The sequence below is a fragment of the Protopterus annectens genome, chromosome 16.part0, assembly GCF_019279795.1.
Source record: "Protopterus annectens isolate FY-2018-M chromosome 16.part0, PAN1.0, whole genome shotgun sequence".
Lineage (NCBI taxonomy): Eukaryota > Metazoa > Chordata > Ceratodontiformes > Protopteridae > Protopterus > Protopterus annectens.
In genome coordinates, this window is record NC_056750.1 from 74,007,965 (window position 1) to 74,028,842 (window position 20,878).

The window sequence follows — 20,878 nt, forward strand, 5'->3', positions numbered from 1 at the left end:
CACTCCTCAAAACCGAGGTGGAATCCTTCAAAGCCCCTGGGCCTGTGGAAAATACGGCCCAGACTACAGAATCCTTTATAAATGCATTCTATGAACACCTTCAGGAATGCATGGATCATGCAATCCCAAATAAAACCAAGACCCAATCCTCCAAAGGCAGACGTCCTGTCTGGTGAACCCCAGCCATAAACAAACTATACAATAGAAGGAGGAAGCTACTAAATGATAGAGCAAAATCCCAAAAAGGGAAGGCATCTCTGATCAGTATTAGGAAAAAACTACGGGCACTCATAAAATCGTCTAAGGCCAGCTTTGAGAGAAAAATTGCACAGGACACTAAGGATAATCACAAGCCTTTCTTTAGTTATGTTAGGAACCTGGGTGGGAATTCCCAGATATGCTCAGAATTAGTCCAAAATGACAAAAAATACACCGAACCCACAGACATTGCCAACATCCTAGCTGACAGGTTCAGCGCAATCTTCTCACCCCCCCTCCCCACCAAAAGGGCAAATAACTATCTCAGCAGAGTGCTGCCCCCCTGACATCTCAGATGATCAGGTAAGAGCCGCCCTCTCCAAAGCAAAAAACACAGCATCAATGGGACCAGACGGTGTCCCGGGCTGCGTCCTACATGAACTCCAAGAAGAGCTAAACCCAAACATAAAACTACTGTTCAATCTCAGCCTTACTACAGGATATGTACCCAAAGAGTGGCAGACAGCAACAGTGGTCCCTCTCCACAAAGGTGGTGCCTCAACGGATCCTGGAAATTATTGCCCCATAAGCCTGACTAGCTTGGTCTGCAAAGCTATGGAAAGGATCATCATGGACCTCATAAATAAAGATATTGGGGACCTACAGACACTGGATCCTACCCAGTTTGGCTTTGTTAAGGGCAGCTCCTGCCTCTTAAACCTGGTTGATTTCTTTGAAACAGTCACCAAGGCCATTGATGAGTGAAGGTGGTCCACACAGCCTACCTGGACCTCGCAAAAGCCTTCAGTACAATACCCCACTCGGGCATTATAGATAAGCTCACCAGCTTAAATATAAACCCCTATGTCACTAGATGGGTTGCAAACTGGCTCAAGGACAGAACCCACATGGTTAGAATTGCTGGAGCCATGTCAGACTCCAAACCAGTTACAAGTGGCATCCCACAAGGCTCAGTTCTGGGACCTCTCTTGTTCAGTATATATTTCTCGGTGGTACAGGCCAACACGGAAGGACTGTGGCTGACCAAGTTCACAGATGACTGCAAACTGGGCGCCATAATAGACTCTCCAGCCAACACAAGCATCCTTCAAAAGGGCCTCATAGAAACAGACAACTGGTGCCAGAGCCATGGCCTCAAGCTAAATGCCAAAAAGTGTATAGTCATCCCCTTTGGCAAAAACAAAGTGCCCACAAATTACCACATAGGTGGTAATCCATTAAGTACAGAAGAAGTAATTAGGGACCTGGGGACTCAAGTTGATAGCAGTCTCTCATTTGACAACCACGTGGCCAAAGTGGTTAGAAAAACATTTTATATAGCCCACCTAATCATGAAGGGATTCACATCTAGATCAGGGAAGGTCATCGTGCCTCTTTACTCATCCCTCATCAGGCCCATAATTGAGTACAATGCCCCTTTTGGGATGTATTTTACCAGACACCTGCAGCAACTGGAAAGACCCCAAAAGTACCTCACCAAGAGGATCAAAGGGCTCAAACAGATGCCATATGCTGCCCGGTTAAAGAAACTCCAGCTCTACTCAGTGGCATACCGCCTGTTCAGGGGAGATTTGTACCTGATGTATAAAGCCATGTCTAACCCCAAATTAATGGACATGCTGCACCTCAGAAAATCCAAATCCCATCGAGCTACGCGCTCGAGAGACCTGAACCTCAGCACTGAAATAAATAGGACATGCTGGAGGGAAAGATTCATAACCCAGAGGCTCCCTTCACTCTGGAATAAAATCCCAGTCCAGGTTAGGCAGAGTCCCTCTTTGACTCTCTTCAAGAGGAATCTTGATGAGTGGATGGGAGATCGTAGGTTTAACCCGGGTATCACTTTTGTGTCACTGTTAGACAGAGGCACAGTATACTAACCTTGAAAAAGGGCACAGCAAAATGAATTTAAAATGGGTGGCGAAAGCCAAACACATTTTGGCTAGGCTTATAAATGCCCAAGGGCAGATAGCCTAGTATGAACCTATGAACCTATGAACCTATCAGTTGGTTCTGTAATTTTCGTGCCTTTGTGCTTTGTGTTTTTGCAAAGTGCTGTATTTTGGCATAACTATGACTACCAAAGGCATAACTAAAGTTATTCCAAGTATCTCAGAGTGTGTAAAAGTGCTTACAGTGTGTGCTTACTACTGTGCATGTATTTCAAAGAGTTTGTTGTGTGCAAAATGCAACTGCTTCATGTAATTCAGTCAAAGTACAGTTATTTCAAAAAAGTTTACTGTGCTGGGTGTTTCCATTTGCAAAGAACCACCATTACAGAGTGCTTCTTGTACTGTAAAGAGTTGCCTATTAAGATACCTCAATTTTGGGGACATTTCAGTGCTCTATGCAATTGTTCACAATGTGCAGGTACTTGGCATGTTTCTTACACTGATGAGAGATGTTTTCTTACAAAAGATGACATTACAAGAGTATAACAGTGCTCGTGAATTACTTAGTCGCACTGTAAAGTTCTCAAATGTTTCTTAAAGTGACAACTTTAATAAGTGAAGGTGAATGACTGTAGCATGCCTGCCTTCATCAATAAAATTCCAAGAAGTACAGCAGATGATGATAAATTACTTTAGCATTTTCACCTCTACCGATAAATTACGAAAGTCTCTAAAAACCTGAGTAGTTATTTCGCAAAGTTCAGTAAAAGTATCGAAAAGCCTGAGAAGTTTATTTTGCAAAGTGAAGTTATTCGAAAGTACTACAAGATTGTTTATTCGCATAACTCTGAAAAGCTCATTGAAAAGTACAAGTTCAGAGTACAAAGGAATTGAACAGTTATTGGCATTAATTCTGTCATATGTGCATGTGTGTATATTTATGCTTATTTGGAAACCCCTTCATTGGCATGTGTTAATATGGCAGACAGATTTTGAAACCCCCTACCACTTGTGTTTGATCAGAATATTGCAGAGAATGGGAGATATTTGAGCAAGAGTACAATATTTTCATACAAGCAGCTTTTCCAGATAGAGATAGATGCGCAAGGGCATTCATTTTGCTAAACTTAGCTGGGTCAGAGGCCATTGAAAGGCAGCGTTCAATTGTGTTTGCACCAGCAGTATATGAAGGAGAAGGTGCAGACCGCCATATTGTTGTACAAGCTAAATCAAGTGAAGAACCTGAGTGTTTGAAGTGCAAGTTCAGAGAAATGTGTAACCTCCAGACAAATATTACATTAGAGAGGCATTTGTTTTACACAAGAGAGCAGAAGCCAGGGAAGACATTTGTAGCTTATATAACTGACTTGAGAAATAAAGCTAAAATGTTTCAGTTTGGCGATCTAAAAGACAAGCTGATAAAGGACAGGCTTGTATGAGGTATTACCAGTGCTGCTGTGAGAAAGAGTTTGCTTTGTGACAGTGATTTAACATTGAGCAAAGTCATAGAGGTTTGCCAGATCCATGAGGTGACAGAAAAACACACAAGTATGCTTGCAAGTGACAAGAGCATGGTTCCAGTTGGTTCCAGAGCGCATGTAGATAGTATTCAACACATGGCAAGAACAGGCCTAAGCACATGGCAGCTACAGGATTTCCAAAGAAAGTGCACAGCTCTCCAGAAAGTTCTAAGAAAGGTGTAACCTCCAACGCCAGTTCAGGGCAACACAGGCAAGTTTCAGAAAAACCCAAATCGAGCTTTATTGTCAACTGTCGCAATTGTGGTGCGAATCATGAGTCTAAAAGAGAAAAGTGCTTAGCATATGGTCAGCAGTGTCACAAGTGCAAAAAATGGAATAATTTCCAGAAGTTTTGCAGATCAAACAAGCCTCACACAGTTGTAAAGAAAGGTCACACAAAAATGCAAGTTGATCAAGTAGAGTCAAAACAGTCTGCTTTCTACGTAGATGGTGTATCAGTGCTTGGTGAAAGAGTTGATGCAGTGAACTTCTTAACAAGGAGTGAAGTATTTTGTACTCTCTGGATTAATGGAAAATCCACAGAGCTCAAGATAGACACTGGCTCAAAGTGTAATGTTATATCAGCAGACACATTTGCAAGAGTGAGAACTAAAGAACAACTCAATGTAACCAGCAGTGCAAGACTTGTTGCTTATAGAGGTGAAGAAATTTGAAGGTTCAGTGATACTTTCATGTTATTTGGCTGAGAGCTGTTACAACTTGTTATTCTTTGTAGTCCGAAGACTGGTGCAATCTTTATTTGGTCTGAAGGATAGTTTAAGATTGAATCTACTTTCTTTTGCCAAAGATGTTCATCATGTGAGTGCAGTTCCGAGTTCCAGTTTTTCAGAAGCCATTTTCTCAGAGTATGTTGATGTTTTCGATGACAAATTAGGCAAATGTCCAGTTGTGTATTCCATGAAGTTAGACCCAGAGGTCACTCCAGTAGTTAGACCAGCAAGAAAAGTTCCAATAGCAATGCAAGATAAAATTAAAGCTCAGTTGGATAAAATGGTGCAGCAAGCTGTGATTTGTCCAGTCACAGAACCAAAGGAATGGGTGTCGTCCATGGTAGCCATTCACAAAAAAGGCTCAGACGAAATCAGAATATGCATTGACCCAAGAGATCTGAACAAAGTATTAAAAAGACAGTATCATCCTATGCACACGGTTGAAAAAGTTGCAGCTCTAATACCGAATGCCAGTGTATTTTCTGTTTTGGATGCTAAGAGTTCATTTTGTCAAGTGATGCTGGATCGCAAATCATCATTTATAACTACTTTGAGTACTCCGTTTGGCAGATACAGATTCCTAAGGATGCCGTTTGGAATACATTCTGCAAGTGAAGCTTTTCAGCGTGCAATGGAGCAAATTTTTTTAGGTTATCCATGTGCCATCATAGTAGATGATCTGTTGGCTGGAGGCAATGGTGAAGGCAGAACTTGAAAGAAATCTAAAGAAAGTTCTAGACAGAGCATATGAAGTGAACTTGAAGCTCAATCCTCTGAAGTGCAAATTCAGACTTCTAGAAGTTACATACATAGGTCATTTTTTACAAGTACAGGTTTAAGATCTGAACCGACCAAGCAAGCTGCTATTCTAGAGATGTTACCGCCAGATAATATACAGAGTTTGCAGCATTTTCTGGGCATGTTCAACTATTTAGGCAAATTTATACCAGACTTCAGTGAGTTGACAGCATCTTTAAGAGAGCTCACACGCAAAAATGTTGCATGATCATGGTTAGAGCATCATCATCAGACGGCATTTGAAGACCTTAAGCAGAACAAGTACAAGTTTAAGACCTGAACCGACCAAGCAAGCAGCTATTCTAGAGATGTTACTGCCAGATAATATACAGAGTTTGCAGCATATTCCGGGCATGGTCAACTATTTAGGCAAATTTATACCAGACTTCAGTGAGTTGACAGCATCTTTAAGAGCTCACATGCAAAAATGTTGCATGGTCATGGTTAGAACATCATCAAACAGCATTTGAAGACCTTAAGCAGAAAATTGCCACCCCCCCCCATGTTAAGATATTATGATGTGAACAAACCAGTTATTCTTTATTGTGATGCTTCAAAATTTGGTTTAGGTGCAGTTATACTTTAAGAGGGCAGACCAGTAGTCAATGCATCTAAGACACTAATGCAAACTGAGAAACAGTATGCTCAAATTGAGAAAGAACTGCTGACTATAGTATTTGCATGTTCCAAGTTTCATGACTATATTTATGGTTGAGCTATTGATATAGAAACTGATCATTAACCTTTAATTACTATTCTAAAGAAGCCTATGCATTCTGTTCCAGCAAGATTGCAAAGAATGATGCTCAAATTGCAAAAGTACAATTTTAAATTGGTCTACACTAAAGGTAAATTGCTTTATTTGGCTGATATCCTATCCGGATCTACAAGACGTACAAATGAACAGCCTGATGCAGAAACTTTTGACTTTGATGTGATGTCAGTACTTAATTTTTCCACCACTAGACTTGATGGTTTAAGGGATCACACAAAGACTGATCCAATTTTACAGAAGCTCAATTATTATATTAATGTTGGATGGCCATCAACGCAATCTAGTGTATCACCTGAAAGTGTAAGAGTATTTTCCCTACAGAGATGAATTGTTCATGGAACAGGACATTATTTTCAAAGGTCCTAAAATTGTTGTTCCTGTTCCTTACAACAAGAATACATCCAGATTTAACATTGTGGTCACCCAGGAACTACATGTGCTAAGAGAAGAGCAAGAGAATTAGTATTTTGGCCTTCATTATCAAAATACATTGATAGAATTCTTTCTACTTGTTCAGTATGCAATAGTACCAGATCGCATTTACAAAGAGAACCATTCAGCTAAGTCAAATTCCTGAACTACTTTGGTCTGCTGTAGCAACTGATATCTTTGAGTGGAACAATCAACATTACTTAGTTTTGGTAGACTCTTATTCAAATTCGATCTACTACCAAACTTAACCTCAACAGCTGTCATTACTAAGTTGAAACATCATGTCTCAGTTCATGGTAGTCCACACAAACTTTTTTCTGACAATGGTACTCAATTTAATAGCCACTTGTTTCAGACATTTGCAAGACAGTGGGACTTTGTACATGTCACTAGTAGTCCTGAATATCGTCAATCCAATGGTCTAGCTGAAAGAGCAGTAGAGTGCAAAGCAATTACTTGAAACATCAAAGCGTGACAATACAGATATATTCATTGAATTAGCTTAATCTCAAAAACATACCTCGTGATGATATTCTAGGCTCACACACTGAAAGGTTATACTTTCCAGACAAACTAGAACTATGTTACCTATTTCATCCAGCTTGTTGCATCCTAAGTCAAAGAACACTAAAACTACCAAGGCTCAATTGTTTAAGAAGCATAATACCCAGAAATCTAGTTACGACTGATTGTGCAAATTACTTTGTCCATTGAGAGAAGGAAAAATGGTACGAATTCAGACAATAAAAGTTTTTGATCAAGTAGGACAAATTACAGGCATGTGTGCCAAGCTGAGCTCTTACTTGGTAAGTTCTAAAGGAATGGAATATAGGAGGAAATGCAAACATCTTCTTCCTGTACCAGAACCATCACCATCATTGCAGTCACAACATTGTATCTGTGATGTAAATTCTCAATCAAAGACTGAGTCAGACTCTGTTTCCAGACCAGAATGTGTTCAACAGTCTGATTCTGTTCCAGAAAGTGATTTGAACATTCCACAGGTCAACCATTTTGCAGAAACTGTCCGATTTGCTAAATCAAATTCCCAATTTTATGCCACACAATGTAGACGAATATCTAAACCAAGTGTGAAATATGCAGCAACGTGGACTTGATTGTGCATACTAATATGTTTAGTATTGGATAATGCATGTCTATAGATTACCTGTGATTTCTGCATGCCAAACAGTCTCATAACAATTGCATGGTCTATTTCTCAAAGAGGGAGGATGTAGCTCAGAGTGTAAAGTTTGTGTGCTTGTAGCTTTCAGACGCATGCAAGGCTGTACATGCACGTATATAACCGCACATGTGCACAACCTTAGTGCCATTTTGTAGAAGCAGTTAAGGAGTAAGCATGCATGACCGTAGTCATTAATTGTATATAAGTTTATTCATGTACCAACACAAAAGCGACAGCAGGGAATCTTTAAAATCTGCCAACTCATTACACTCTCAGAAAATGTGCTCCCAGTTACCTCTTTCTTCCCCAGTGGACCTTCAAAATTGGTTGTCTACTTGAGGAAACATTCTTTGGAGTCTACTTGGGATTTAAAATTGCCTATGTAAACACTTCCGAGCAAAGATCCTAAATCTTCTAGACTTTGTTGCATAGTTGGGAGACAAACATATATGTCCCGATTGTTTCTTTTTGAATTGCTTATCCAATCTCTCTTCTCAATCCTTTTGTAGCCTCCTCTGATTGATTCTTATAGTTATCATGCAATATTTTGTATGCTGTACTAATTATTTCATTTTTTACAGTAGCTTATGTTTTAGATTCTACTAAAAACTCTACCAGTGCTGGTCTTTCACATAGGATACCCCTTATTTCTTTATCTTTGCCTATACTCTGATATCAGTCCTTGATAGGGAAGGCAATCTCTGTCCTGCAGTCTAAATAAATTATTGGCCTCTTCCCATTCTATTACTGTTCCTTCTTGAATTATTTGCTCCCAATACCTTGGTTCTTTTACTACTTTTCTCCAATAATTTCCAGCCCCTCTTGCCTATTGTCTGTATACCTAATTGCAGTCATTCCTGTCATCAGAATCTCCTTTCTCCATTCCTGTGTTGGCTTAGTTCTTGGAATAGTTTCTGCTACTTTGTGAATATAATAGTATTTATGGTTATTGTTATTCTCCTTAAGGATCTGCATCCAAACTCCCAGTCTCTCCTTGTTTGTTGAGTGCAGTTTCATCATCAGCCCTTTCCACTTGAACTATAGCTTTCTGCTTGTACTACATATAGGAACCTTAACTGTGTAGGTCTGAAATACCCCATTCAAATCAGGTAATCTCAAAATACCTTGTTCAATTGGAAGAATCAGCCTATCCCACTTGACACTTGCTGTTTTCTCCTCCCAGATAAAATCCTTCATCTCTTTATTAATTGCTATCTACAACTTATCTTCTGGTTAATAAAAATATGCCTGACCTGTGTATAAAATAGTCTTGATATCCATATCCATATAACAGAGCTTCCAATTTCTCAGCTTTTGTATTATCTTTTGTTTAGTCTCTTTCCACATATCCTTAGCTACCACACCAGAATTCTTTTTAATCTATACTCCAAAGTGCTTCATTTTATCATGCCTCCATAAATATGGATATTACTGAACCAATTTACGTGTAGGTACATAATTTACAGCTATTGTCTTTGTTTTAGCTTCATTAATTTTCTATCCTGAAAATATTTGAAACAATGTGTTTTGCAGCATGAAAGACATATGGGGGGAACACTAGACATTAGGGGTACTCTATACATTACAGAGAGATAAAATCAAAAAATACAGGGAAATTGCCCTGTAGCACAATGTCAAGTTTCCTGGGTGATTCTCAAGCACAGAAGATTCTGTTCTCCCATTAATATACAGACCTAACATTTCCAAACGTTATAATCACTTTTTAAAACATATAAGTATAGAATATCAAGAACAAGTGCAATGCAGGAAGGAAATACTAATCCGGCTTGTATGAGGACAGAAATTAGCAGAAACACTCTGTCAAATGGCATGATCACTAAGTGTTGCTGAGCTCTGTGTAAATGAGCCAAGCATTGTGCAAACACGACAACTTTACACAGGCACAGGCTGCCTACAACAGGTTTACATAGCAGAGTTGTCTACAGAAACATGAAGTTTAAACATATATTTCACAACCAATGACTGGCATTGCTTTTTTAATTTTCAGAGTATCTCTGAAGACTCAGGGGAATCATTTACAGGCTACAAGCTACTGCAGCAGCTTGAATATTGGTGGAATGTCCAGAGATGGTATTTAAGGAATATCCTACTGCAGCATTTGTATGAGAATTTCTATAAAAAAAATTTAAAAACACATTCGTAATTTAAGTATACATGCATGTATTTTTATAAACGTAATAAGGTACCCCGATTTGTGGTTCATAGGATCATAATACTGTACTCATAAATTGTATCTACATAGGAGTTCTGATGTACTACATGTAACAAATGACTATTTATAGACTCCACAAAATATCAAGATTGTGCTTAAATGAGGTTACAGTTCTACCCAATTTAATATTCAGTGGAAGTTTAAGCTAGACTATAGGGATACATGAAAAATACAGTCAAGATTTATAAAGCTTACAGCAAGGTGTACATGTGGTATGCACCTTGCTGTAATCTTTTGCAATTCAGAGAGACAGCCTTAATATGATGAATTCGCTAGAAAACAATCTGACCATGTTGGGCTGTTTCAGTGGCCATGCTATATGGTAATGAGGGAGTCCATAGCGGAAGCAAATGTTAGTCATGTGCCCTACCCTGGAATAGCATTCCTGAAGGCATCTCTGTGCCTAGCAGCACAGCCGGTCCTGGCATGTTGCAGTAGTGAACATATTGAAAAGGCTGCTTTCATCCATCATGGTAGATGCAAGTGCTAGGAAGTTTAGTGGTGGGGAAGGGTTAGGATGTGTTTGCATGAGTGTATGCAAGAGGCTGCAAGTGTGTGCATGTGTCTGTCTGGGACATAGCAATAGGGGAGTACTGAGGGGCTACTTTAGGTGTAGGGGGGAGCTGGGGAGGTAATCATACTTGCACACATCTCCAGACTACAAGCAAAGCCTGCAACATTGGGTAGAAGGAATCACTAGCCACCAGGAATAACTCTTAAAAGTTATGCCTGAGTGGCACTAAAACAAAACAGGGATTGGGAGTGGGGGAACCACTAAGACCAGGGATAATTCTCACATGTGGCTGTCCATTGTTGCTGCTGTTTTAAGTTAATAACCACAAAACAGCGTTCGTTGCTGTTAGATGATTAGATAGACACGAGTATATGAATAATATAAGTATTTATATTTTGAACACAAAAATAAATAAAAGGATTAAGCGCTTTATCTCTAGTACACGTTCATTCTTTATAAACGTAACAACTTACATCTGTCTCTAAGGCTATAATCGTCATTAATTGATGTGTATGTTGAATTAAGCCACAAGATCTACATTTAAATTTCATTTACAAAAGACATGAAACTAAGATTCAGATTCTTAAGCTCCGTAAAAGCTGTGCATTCACAACACATTCACAGCACTCTTCAATCTCTCAATGCTGTTCTGAAGTCAGAAAAGAACAATCTACATATCCTATTAAAGCCACTAAATAAGTTATTACTTCTAAACTAGCTAAGCTCATTAACTGGGAATAGAACATACTATTAGAATTAATAAAATTTAGCAAAAATATGTTACAAATTTCATGTAGATGAGTATAATTCTCACATGTGTTAGTAGCACTTTAATAGTACAAGGATGGGGAGCAACCACCAGACATCAGGGATAATTTCCTTATGCCTTAAAGGCACTTTAACAGTACTGGGATGGGGGACCCACTACAACCAGGAACTGCATGTCAGGAAATGATGTGGGATACTATAATGTCTGGCATTAATGTGTGTTTGCAATTGTCTGTGATATACAAAGCTAGGAAAAGGAGATATTGTGGATGTTCAGACAACTTGGGGAGAGGTATGGGGTCTGCTGTGTGTGTGTGTGTGTCTCTCTGTATTTGAATGTGTGCATTGTGTGTTGGAGAGTGAATGCGAGGGGTGTGGGAGGGGAGTGCCTGAGTTTTCATGATGTGGCCGCCAAAAATGCTAATTATTGCAGGAAGTACTAATATGCACTTCATGGAAGTTAACTCAATTCAGATATGTGCAAATTAGTTCAAGGGATCTTTCCTCATTATGGCTACTGTGTCTCTGTATCACAATATATCACATTGTAGAAACAGGGCTTTTTTACTGCAAGCAACATATAAGACCACTGGGACTCTTAATGAATCCCCAGATATGTTTTTTTTGGGTCTATATCAGTCCTTCGAAACAGCTGACGATCGAATACCAGATGTTCGAACTGTGAAGTTCGAACACTGATTATCGCGAAGCCGCGGAACACCAAATTCTTTCCCAGGCAAAGAATTTGGTGGGCTGTTTCTGTGGCTTCATGATTATCAGGACTGTGGTGGGAAGTTACAGGTCGGGTTCAGGTAAGTGTGCGATTGTGTTGACATTAGGGTTACGATGAGGGTTAGGTGAGTTAGGGTTAGGGTGCGGGTGAGGTGGGTCTGAGATAGTGACAGACTTTAGGGTTAGGGCAGGATAGGTGAGTTAGGGTTATGGCGCGAGTCAGGTGAGTGTGCGATAGTGGCAGACCTTAGGGTTAGGGTCTGGGTTAAGTGGATAGATAGTAGTGTATGTACAGTTTACTGTTAGATGTAAGATTTTAAGTGTATGTGTGTGGATTGCTGTTTTTTTGGTGTGCTTGTGTTGTGTGTGTGTTTCTTGGAACAGCAATTTCTTTCCCTGGGAAAAAAAATCGCTGTTCTATGACTTTGATGTTTTTGCAGTTCATGGTTAGAAGTTCAAACATATGGTGTTTGAACTTCAGCCGTTTCAGTGAACTGATATAGACCCCTTTTTTTCTTATGTAATTCTTATTTATGTTAAGTAAGTTGAAATGGCATGTACTGCTGTATGGCAATTTGACTTCCATGTTATGTAAAAAGCAGAAAGTAAGATTCACTATGCAAATATATGCAAATATATATGGCAAGATGGTGATGCCTCGTATGGCAGTGACCTCTCCGTCTCCCGATGTGCACTTTTTGTTTGTGCCGTGTAAGTCTTTTTTTTGTTTGGTGGATACGTTTTATTGTCTGATGAGCAGATGTCACAGTGGAAACACTGGTGATGTTCTTGTAGCTGTAGTTTTCTGTTTTCATGGGAAATGGCATGGAGCGGTGGTAGTTGAACCTGCAGTGGTGATCTGTGCTGAGCAGAATGCAAGAAACGGAATTTCACTTTTGTTTGGTTTTGGCTCCTTGAATCCGGCGGAGGGTTATGGTGATGAAAAAGGAGAAAGAGACTGTCTGGACAGTGAACGTGAGGGTCAGTGTTGTAGGCAGAAAGGAAGGAATAGGTGGCTGCTGGTGATGGTGTGGCCATTTGAGCCATCAAGTAGAGGTGGTTGAAAGACTGTGGTTGTCAGAAGGAAGGTATGACCGTTGGACTGGATGATGCTAGTATGGTCGAGACTGCAGTAGTGGCGGTTGTCAGTTTTTGTTGATGAGAGGATGGTTGGATGGAAGTATTGCTTATTTAATGTTGCTGCAGATGCATGGAGATGGCTGCAGAAGTATCAAATGTGAGACAGTTTCTGATCGTCAGTTGGCTCTTTTCACTGTTGTTGTGCCAGTGTTGTTTGTTGTTTACTGTTATATGTTCTGCTTATGTTATGTTATTTGCGCATGAGCTTGGAGGAATGTAATTTTGTTCAGCTGTATTGGTATGGTTGAATGACAATAAAGTTTGTTTGTTTTTTTGTTTTGTTAAATATCTTTTAAGTATATGCCTAATTAACACATAGATTAAGTTAAAATATTCAATCTTGATTTATAATGTAATCCACTTAAATGGCTTTTTTGAGAATTTTCACTAGATTTGTTCAAGTTACTATTTATTTTAGATATTATATATACACAATTCAATTCACTATTCAGTAGTCAGTTGTAGGAGAGTGGTAAAGAGCCTACTTAATAGGCTAGGATACAATAGTTTGCAAAATATTAACTTATTTGAACAACTTTACATCTAAGTGTGTTATGTACTTATTGAAAACCTTCTTTTTGATGTTATTCTATAGCAGCATTGGAAAAATACTATGTAAGTGATTACAGGGACCATAAGAGACCTAACCATATAATGCTAGGTAAGTGATCCCAGGGACCATAAGAGACCTAACCATATAATACTAGGTAAGTGATCACAGGGACCCAAGAGACCTAACCATATTATGTGATCCCAGGGACCATAAGAGACCTAACCATATAATACTTGGTAAGTGATCACAGCGACCCTAAGAGACCTAACATATTAAGTGATCACAGGGACCATAAGATACCTAACCACATAATGCTAGGTAAGTGATCACAGGGACCATAAGAGACCTAACCATATAATGCTAGGTAAGTGATCATAGGGACCATAAGAGACCTAACCATATAATGCTAGGTAAGTGATCACAGGGACCACAAGAGACCTAATCACATAATGCTAGGCAAGTGATCACAGGGACCATAAGAGACCTAATCACATAATGCTAAGTAAGTGATCACAGGGACCATAAGAGACCTAACCATATAATGCTAGGCAAGTGATCATAGGGACCATATAGGTAAGTGATCACAGGGACCATAAGAGACCTAATCATATAATGCTAGGTAAGTGATCATAAGGACCATAAGAGACCTAACCATATAATGCTAGGTAAGTGATCACAGGGACCATAAGAGACCTAATCATATAATGCTAGGTAAGTGATCATAGGGACCATAAGAGACCTAACCATATAATGCTAGGTAAGTGATCATAGAGACCACAAGAGACTTAACAACATAATGCTAAGTAAGTGATCACAGGGATCGTAAGACACCGAGCCACATATTCCTTTAAATAGACACTCTTAAAAAGTTCTTGCTGCTCTTCATGAGTACTTAATAGTGCCCATTTTCCAAATCAGGCAGGGCTGTACATGATAACCCTGGTGTAAATGTACGTCTACCCATCCAACCATCATAAGCAGCCTTGATGGTAGACAGCAAAGCACTTTGCTTGACCTATAATAAGAAGTTATGTACCTACCATAACGTTCCATGTTAGTTGTCTTCTTCTCGCCTTCTTTCTTGCTGGATGGGTTCGGAGCCGATCCTCGGCTCCGACTCGGCCAATACTAAAGCTCGAAAGCTAATTCCACCGGCTCGAGGCTCTCCTATATCCCACAATGCTAGGCGGTAACTACTCAGATCTCATTTGATAGCTATACCAAGCAATCCTAGTCTCCATGGAATGGAGTAGGGAAACCCACCTCAAAACAATCTGTCGTAAAGGAAAGGCAGACCTCAGTAAGGATAGAAGAGGTGGAAGAACGTGTGGGAATGACAACTTTCGGAAGAAAAACACAAAATGAATTCCAATCAGTCTGTCCAGGCTTGGGGGAAGGAGGGTGGGACACAAGAAAGAAGGCGAGAAGAAGACAACTAACATGGAACGTTATGGTAGGTACATAACTTCTTAATGTTAAGTTGTCAATCTCGCCTTCATTCTTGCTGGATGAGACCGCGTCCCTAGCACCTTATCCCGGGTGGCCTATCGGAACAAACTCTTGAGAACAGTGGAACCAAAATTGGCACAATTTCTGGAGACCATGTCCAATTTGTAATGTGAAATGAATGTATGAGGAGAAGCCCAGGTGGCTGCTGCACAAATTGAATCTATTGGCAGCCTATCCTGAAACGCTATGGATGTAGCTAATGCCCTAGTTGAATGAGCTCTAGGTCTTGAGGGTAGTTTTTGATGTCTAATCTCATAGATGAAGGTAATTGTAGAGGTGAGCCATCTAGAGAGGGATACTTTAGTAACTGGAAGGCCCAATTTGCCTTCCGCATATGACAGAAACAACTGATCAGATTTCCTGAATTGTTTAGTCCTGTCTAAGTAATATCTAAGTTGGCGATGAACATCCAAAAAATGTAGCTTTTGTTCCGACCTGTTTGAATAGTTAGGGAAAAAGACAGGAAGATCAATAATTTGGTTTAGGTTTGTTTGAGACGAAATTTTAGGCAAAAAGGATGGATTAGTATGGAGGGATACCCTATCTTTGTGAAAAACTAAGTAAGGAGGACGACTGCACAGAGCATGGAGTTCAGATACTCTTCTTGCTGAAGTTATAGCTACCAGAAAAAGTGTCTTCCAAGAAAGCAGTTTCAGAGAACATGAAGCCGCCGGCTCGAAGGGGGGAAGAATTAAAGATGCCAGAACCAAGTTCAAATCCCATTGAGGTGGGGGATCTTTGATTGGAGGTTTAAGAAGAAATACACCCCTTAAAAAGGCTTTACAGAGTTTGTGAGCCATGATGCTAGACTCTGAAACACCAACATGAAAATTTGATATGGCAGCCAGTTGAACTCTAATGGTTGATGCAGAAGATCCTAAATGAAAGAGTTCTGCTAGAAAGTCTAAAATAGACTGGATAGGTGCAGTAAAGGGATCTATGTTTTCGATGATGCCCAAAAGGAAAAGCGTTTCCATTTGCTACTATAAATCTTCGGGTAGAAGATTTATGAGAGGCTATCAAGATATCTCGGACCGGCGAGATATTGTGTGAAGCCTGGCTAAGGTTGGAGTCGGTGGAACCATGCTGTGAGGTTTAGAGAAGACAGAGATTGGTGCAGCTGACCCAATTGGTGGGTTATCAGATCTGGTGCTGGATCCAGATGTCAAGGCTGCTCCAAAAGGTAACGATGAAGAAAGGGAAACCATATCTGTCGAGGCCAGTAAGGGGCAATGAGGATCATTGTCACTCTCAAGGCGATGGCTTTCTGAATTAGTTGAGATATCAGTGGAAAGGGGGGAAAGGCATACAGAAGTCCCCGGGGCCAATCGTGGACTAGAGCATCTCTGGTGGGATGGCCTGGTAACGGGAAGAGAGTGAAGAAGTCATGACACTTGCTGTTTTGGGGAGTAGCAAAAAGATCGCAGCAAGGCTGGCCCCATCTTAGGAATACTTCTTCTAGAACTGATTTCTTTAGAGACCACTCATGTGGCATGAGAATTGCTCTGCTCAATTTGTCTGCAATAACGTTGGATTTCCCGGGAATATGCGTTGCTATCAGAAAACGCTGAGAAGAGATCGCCCATTGCCAAAGTCTGAGTGCCTCTCGACATAAAGGGTATGATCTGGTTCCACCTTGTTTGTTGATGTACCACACTACGGACATGTTGTCCGTTTGAATTGCAATAGTCCCAGTGGGAAGAGAGTCGTGAAGGGCTTGCAACGCTAAAAGCACTGCTCTCATCTCTAAGGTGTTTATGTGCAAGTGGCACTCGAAAGGTTGCCACGCGCCCTGGACTGTCCTGCCCTGATAATGCCCCCCCACCCGATCAGGGAGGCGTCTGTTGTCAACGTGGCGACTGGGGGGGGGGAGTGAAGGGTCTTCCTCGGAGAAGTTGAGGTGATGTGATCCACCAAGACAGTTGATTCTTGCATGCTTGAGTTATCAATATGGTATGGGACATCGGGAGCTGTTGAAAGGACCATTGAGTAAACAGCATCCATTGGAGGATCCTCATGTGAAACCGAGCTAAGGGTAGAAGGGGAATAGCTGCTGCCATGAGTCCTAGTACCTTCAACACCAGTCTGGCTTTGACTTTGACGCATTGTAAGAGAAGGGACACTTGGTTCCGAATGTCTGACACCCTCTGCTCTGTGAGTCTGGCTGAAAGATTCAGTGTATCTAAGGTGGCGCCTATAAAGACAATAGACTGACAAGGCGACAAGGCAGATTTTGAAATTTATCAAAATGCCTAGAGCTTGGCAAGATTGGATGGTGAAGTCCCTGGATAGGAGAAGCTGATGTCTGGTGGTGGCAGTAAGGAGCCAGTCATCCAGATACGGAAACACCTGGAATCCTTGACGTCTCAAGTGAGCCGTGACCACTGCCATGCATTTGGTGAACACACGGGGGGCTGTAGTGAGACCAAAGGGCAGGGCCCTGAATTGGTAGTGACTGGCTCCCAGCCTGAAGCGGAGATATCTCCTGGGCGTCTGTTCATTTTGATGTGGTAGTACGCATCCTGAAGATCTATCGAGCACATCCAATTGTCCTGACCCAAGAAGGGTAGAATGGACTGTAGCGTGACCATCCGGAATTTTGTTTTTTTGACAAACTTGTTTAAGTAGCTGAGATCCAGTATGGGTTTCCAGTCCCCTGTTTTTGGTACCAAAAGAATTTGGAGTAGATTCCGGATCCTTGCTGGTCTGCCAGGACTGATTGGATAGCTCTTTTTGATAGCAGCTTTGAAATTTCTAATGCTGCTTGTTCCCTTAGACCGGGTGGAACATCTGGAAGGGATCTTTTTGGTTGGGTTGGGATGTGAGTGAAGGGAATTTTGTAACCCTCGGATATGATCGACTGTACCCATTTGTCTTGAGTAAGGGAAAGCCAGGCTTTTGGGTACAGTGATAACCTTCCCCCGACTGCCTCCAAAGGTGGGCAGCCCCTCAGGGGTGCTGAAAGGGTTTGTCAGAGAACATTTCTCTGCTACCCTGGTTTTGCGGACCTCCTCTGCCTCTAGGGCGGCGTCTGTTATTATTCCCCCCTCTGCCTCTAGAGGGGAATCAGCCTTGTGCGTCAGATGAGACTCCCTGGGATTGTTTGCAGAACCACATCTTTCCTCCCCTTTGACCTTTGGGATAGGGTCTAGAAGGGGTAGAAAAACGGACTCCTACAGCAGAGAGAGTCTTACCTTCTACCTCGCACCTGGTCAATGTATCCTTCACCTGTGGACCAAACAAGGATGATCCATCAAAGGGAGAATTGGTGAAGGACGCCTTGAAAGGGTCCGCAAAGTTGCATAGCCGCATCCAGGCGTGATGTCGTAAGGCAACGCCTGTGCCTGCGGCTCTACTCGCCCCATCTGCTGCATATGAGACCAGTCGCATGGAGGAGTTAACGATGGAATTTAGGGTTGCCAACTGGGAGTTCATTGTGTCTTTGAACCCCTCAGCTGTAGGATCCTTCATCAGTTCACCCATATCCTTGAGTAAATCTCTTTGGAGACGAGTGAAGTGGCATAAGTAGTTCAGCGACCGCATTGAAAAGGTCGCTGATGAGAACATCCACTTGCCGTACCTGTCCATGGTCCTAGATTCCTTATTAGGAGGATGGACAGGAACCGAAGGATCAGCTAACTCCTTCTTTGTGGCCGCAGCCACCACCATGGCATCAACAGGGACACCTTTGGATAAAAACTCTTTGTCTCTGGGGGCAGTAATAAATTTGGATGGTCTCCTCGGGGTGGGTTCCACTGAGTCAGGAGCCGTCCAAGCCTTCCTTGCCACCACTTCCATAAGGGGGTCAAAGGGAGGGACACCCAGGAGGTAGAAGGCGAGAGCCAAGCGCCTCAAGATACACTGACTCATCCTCCGAAGGGTTAAGGGCTGGCCAGTTCCCCCTCTGTTTCAGGATCTCAAGGATGTCAGCAAAGGAGACATCCTCAGAGGGGATTGAGGGACCCTTCGATTCCTCTAAGTCAGTGTCAGAGGTGATAGACTCAGGGAGTCAATGTGCTTCCTCTTGCACTGCCTCTTCCTTGGGGGATCTCCTGCAGGGGCAGGAGAGGCCTCGGAAGACGAGGAAATTCCCAATGGGGAATCTTGAGGAGTTGGCTCTCTGCGGTCTGAGACAAGGGGGTGAGTAGAAATCACCGCAGGCACTGTAGATGGAGGGGCTGAAGGAGCTGACTGTGGGACAGAACCTGGTTCTAGCACGCTCCGCATGACCTCGAAGGCACCCCTGTCAGGCAAGGCCCGAGGCCCCCCTCGAAGAGACAAGGACCTCCCCCGGCACCGACAGAGACGGCTCCGAAGCCGATGTCAGAGCCGAACTCACCAACGCCGAAGCTCCGAGAGGGAGAGCGGGGTCGGACAAGGGTCCGATGCCACTCGCCCCTCGGAGCTGACGAGGAAGCTCGGCGCCGAGATCCCTCCAAAGAGGAGATCGGAGCAGACGACGGAGCCGAAATGGAAGGTATCGGATCCGACGCACCGACAGTCATGGCTCCGACAAGCCTTGGCTCTGAACTCAAAGGAGTCAGAGGAGGAATGTTTTGGGGAATGGGAATAGCCACTGACTGGTGAGTCAGGCTAGGCAGCATTTGGGCCAGTGCCTCGGAGTTGAGAAGTCTACTCACTACCCTTTGCAAGTCATGGTCTGATAATCTGGAAGACCGTGAGGAATGAGTTTTGTGACTTTGTTCCGAAAGAAGAGGGGATCCTGGCGCCGAGTGCACGGATCCGATAGAGGGGGATCTGGACCTCTTTCTCGATTGTGGCTCCGATAAGGGTATCGGAGCCGACAAAGTTTTATCAGCCTCGGCTCCAGCCGGAGCCGAGGTAACAGTATGAGGCTTAGAAACAATGGCTCCAGCCGGAGCCGATGTCGAAGCCGACTTAGACTTCTCAGCAGTCGACTCTGGAGCAGGAGCCGACTGTTTGGAAGTTCTTGAAGGCTTCCCCGACAAAGATTGAGTCGGGGGGCCTTCAGGCTTTAACAAGCCCCGTAAGATAAGCTTATTCTTGCGTTCCTGCAGGACTCTAGGGCTAAACCCATGACAAAAGGCACAAGAGTCCTGCAGGTGCAAAGGCCCCAGGCAATACACACAAGAAGTGTGACCGTCTGTCAGAGACATTTTCTGACAGCACGAGTCACACTTCTTGAAGCCTGAGACCTTGTCTTTAGACATAGTAAGGAAAGAGAGCCCAACACACACAAACACACTCCAGACACTCTCTTTAGAAAAATATTAAAGTAAAATATTAAGGTTAATCCACAAACACACACACACAAGCCCTTACAAAAAAAACTAATTTAGTAAAGGACTAGGGTGAGGGAAGGGCCGAAGGCCTAGAACAAGGAAAAAAAGGGAAGGGGACTCGACAAACAGGGGTCGATTTATCTAAATCTTTAAAATTAAACTCAAAGGATATGTATCAAAAATAAAAAGGGGTTATTAGAAGTACCTAAAGGTAAATTTGAACTAACCTGCCTGAGCCGGTAGAAAAGCGCACCTCGTCAGCTATAGCGGCAAACGAGATCTGAGTAGTTACCACCTAGCATTGTGGGATATAGGGGAGCCTCGAGCCGGTGGAATTAGCTCTCGAGCTTTAGTATTGGCCGAGTCGGAGCCGAGGATCGGCTCCGAACCCATCCAGCAAGAATGAAGGCGAGATTGACAACTTAACATTAGTAAGTTAGTCCATGGGCTAAGAATACAATAAGTTAGGAACCTATCCCTCCAGTGAGTCTTGTTAATTTTATTTATTTATTTATTTTCATTTCTTATTTATTTGTTGGTGTAAATTTAGGTTCCAAATACTAGTATTTGTAGAGCCACTGGTCTTATGAAGAAATAGGAGTACAAAAAGAA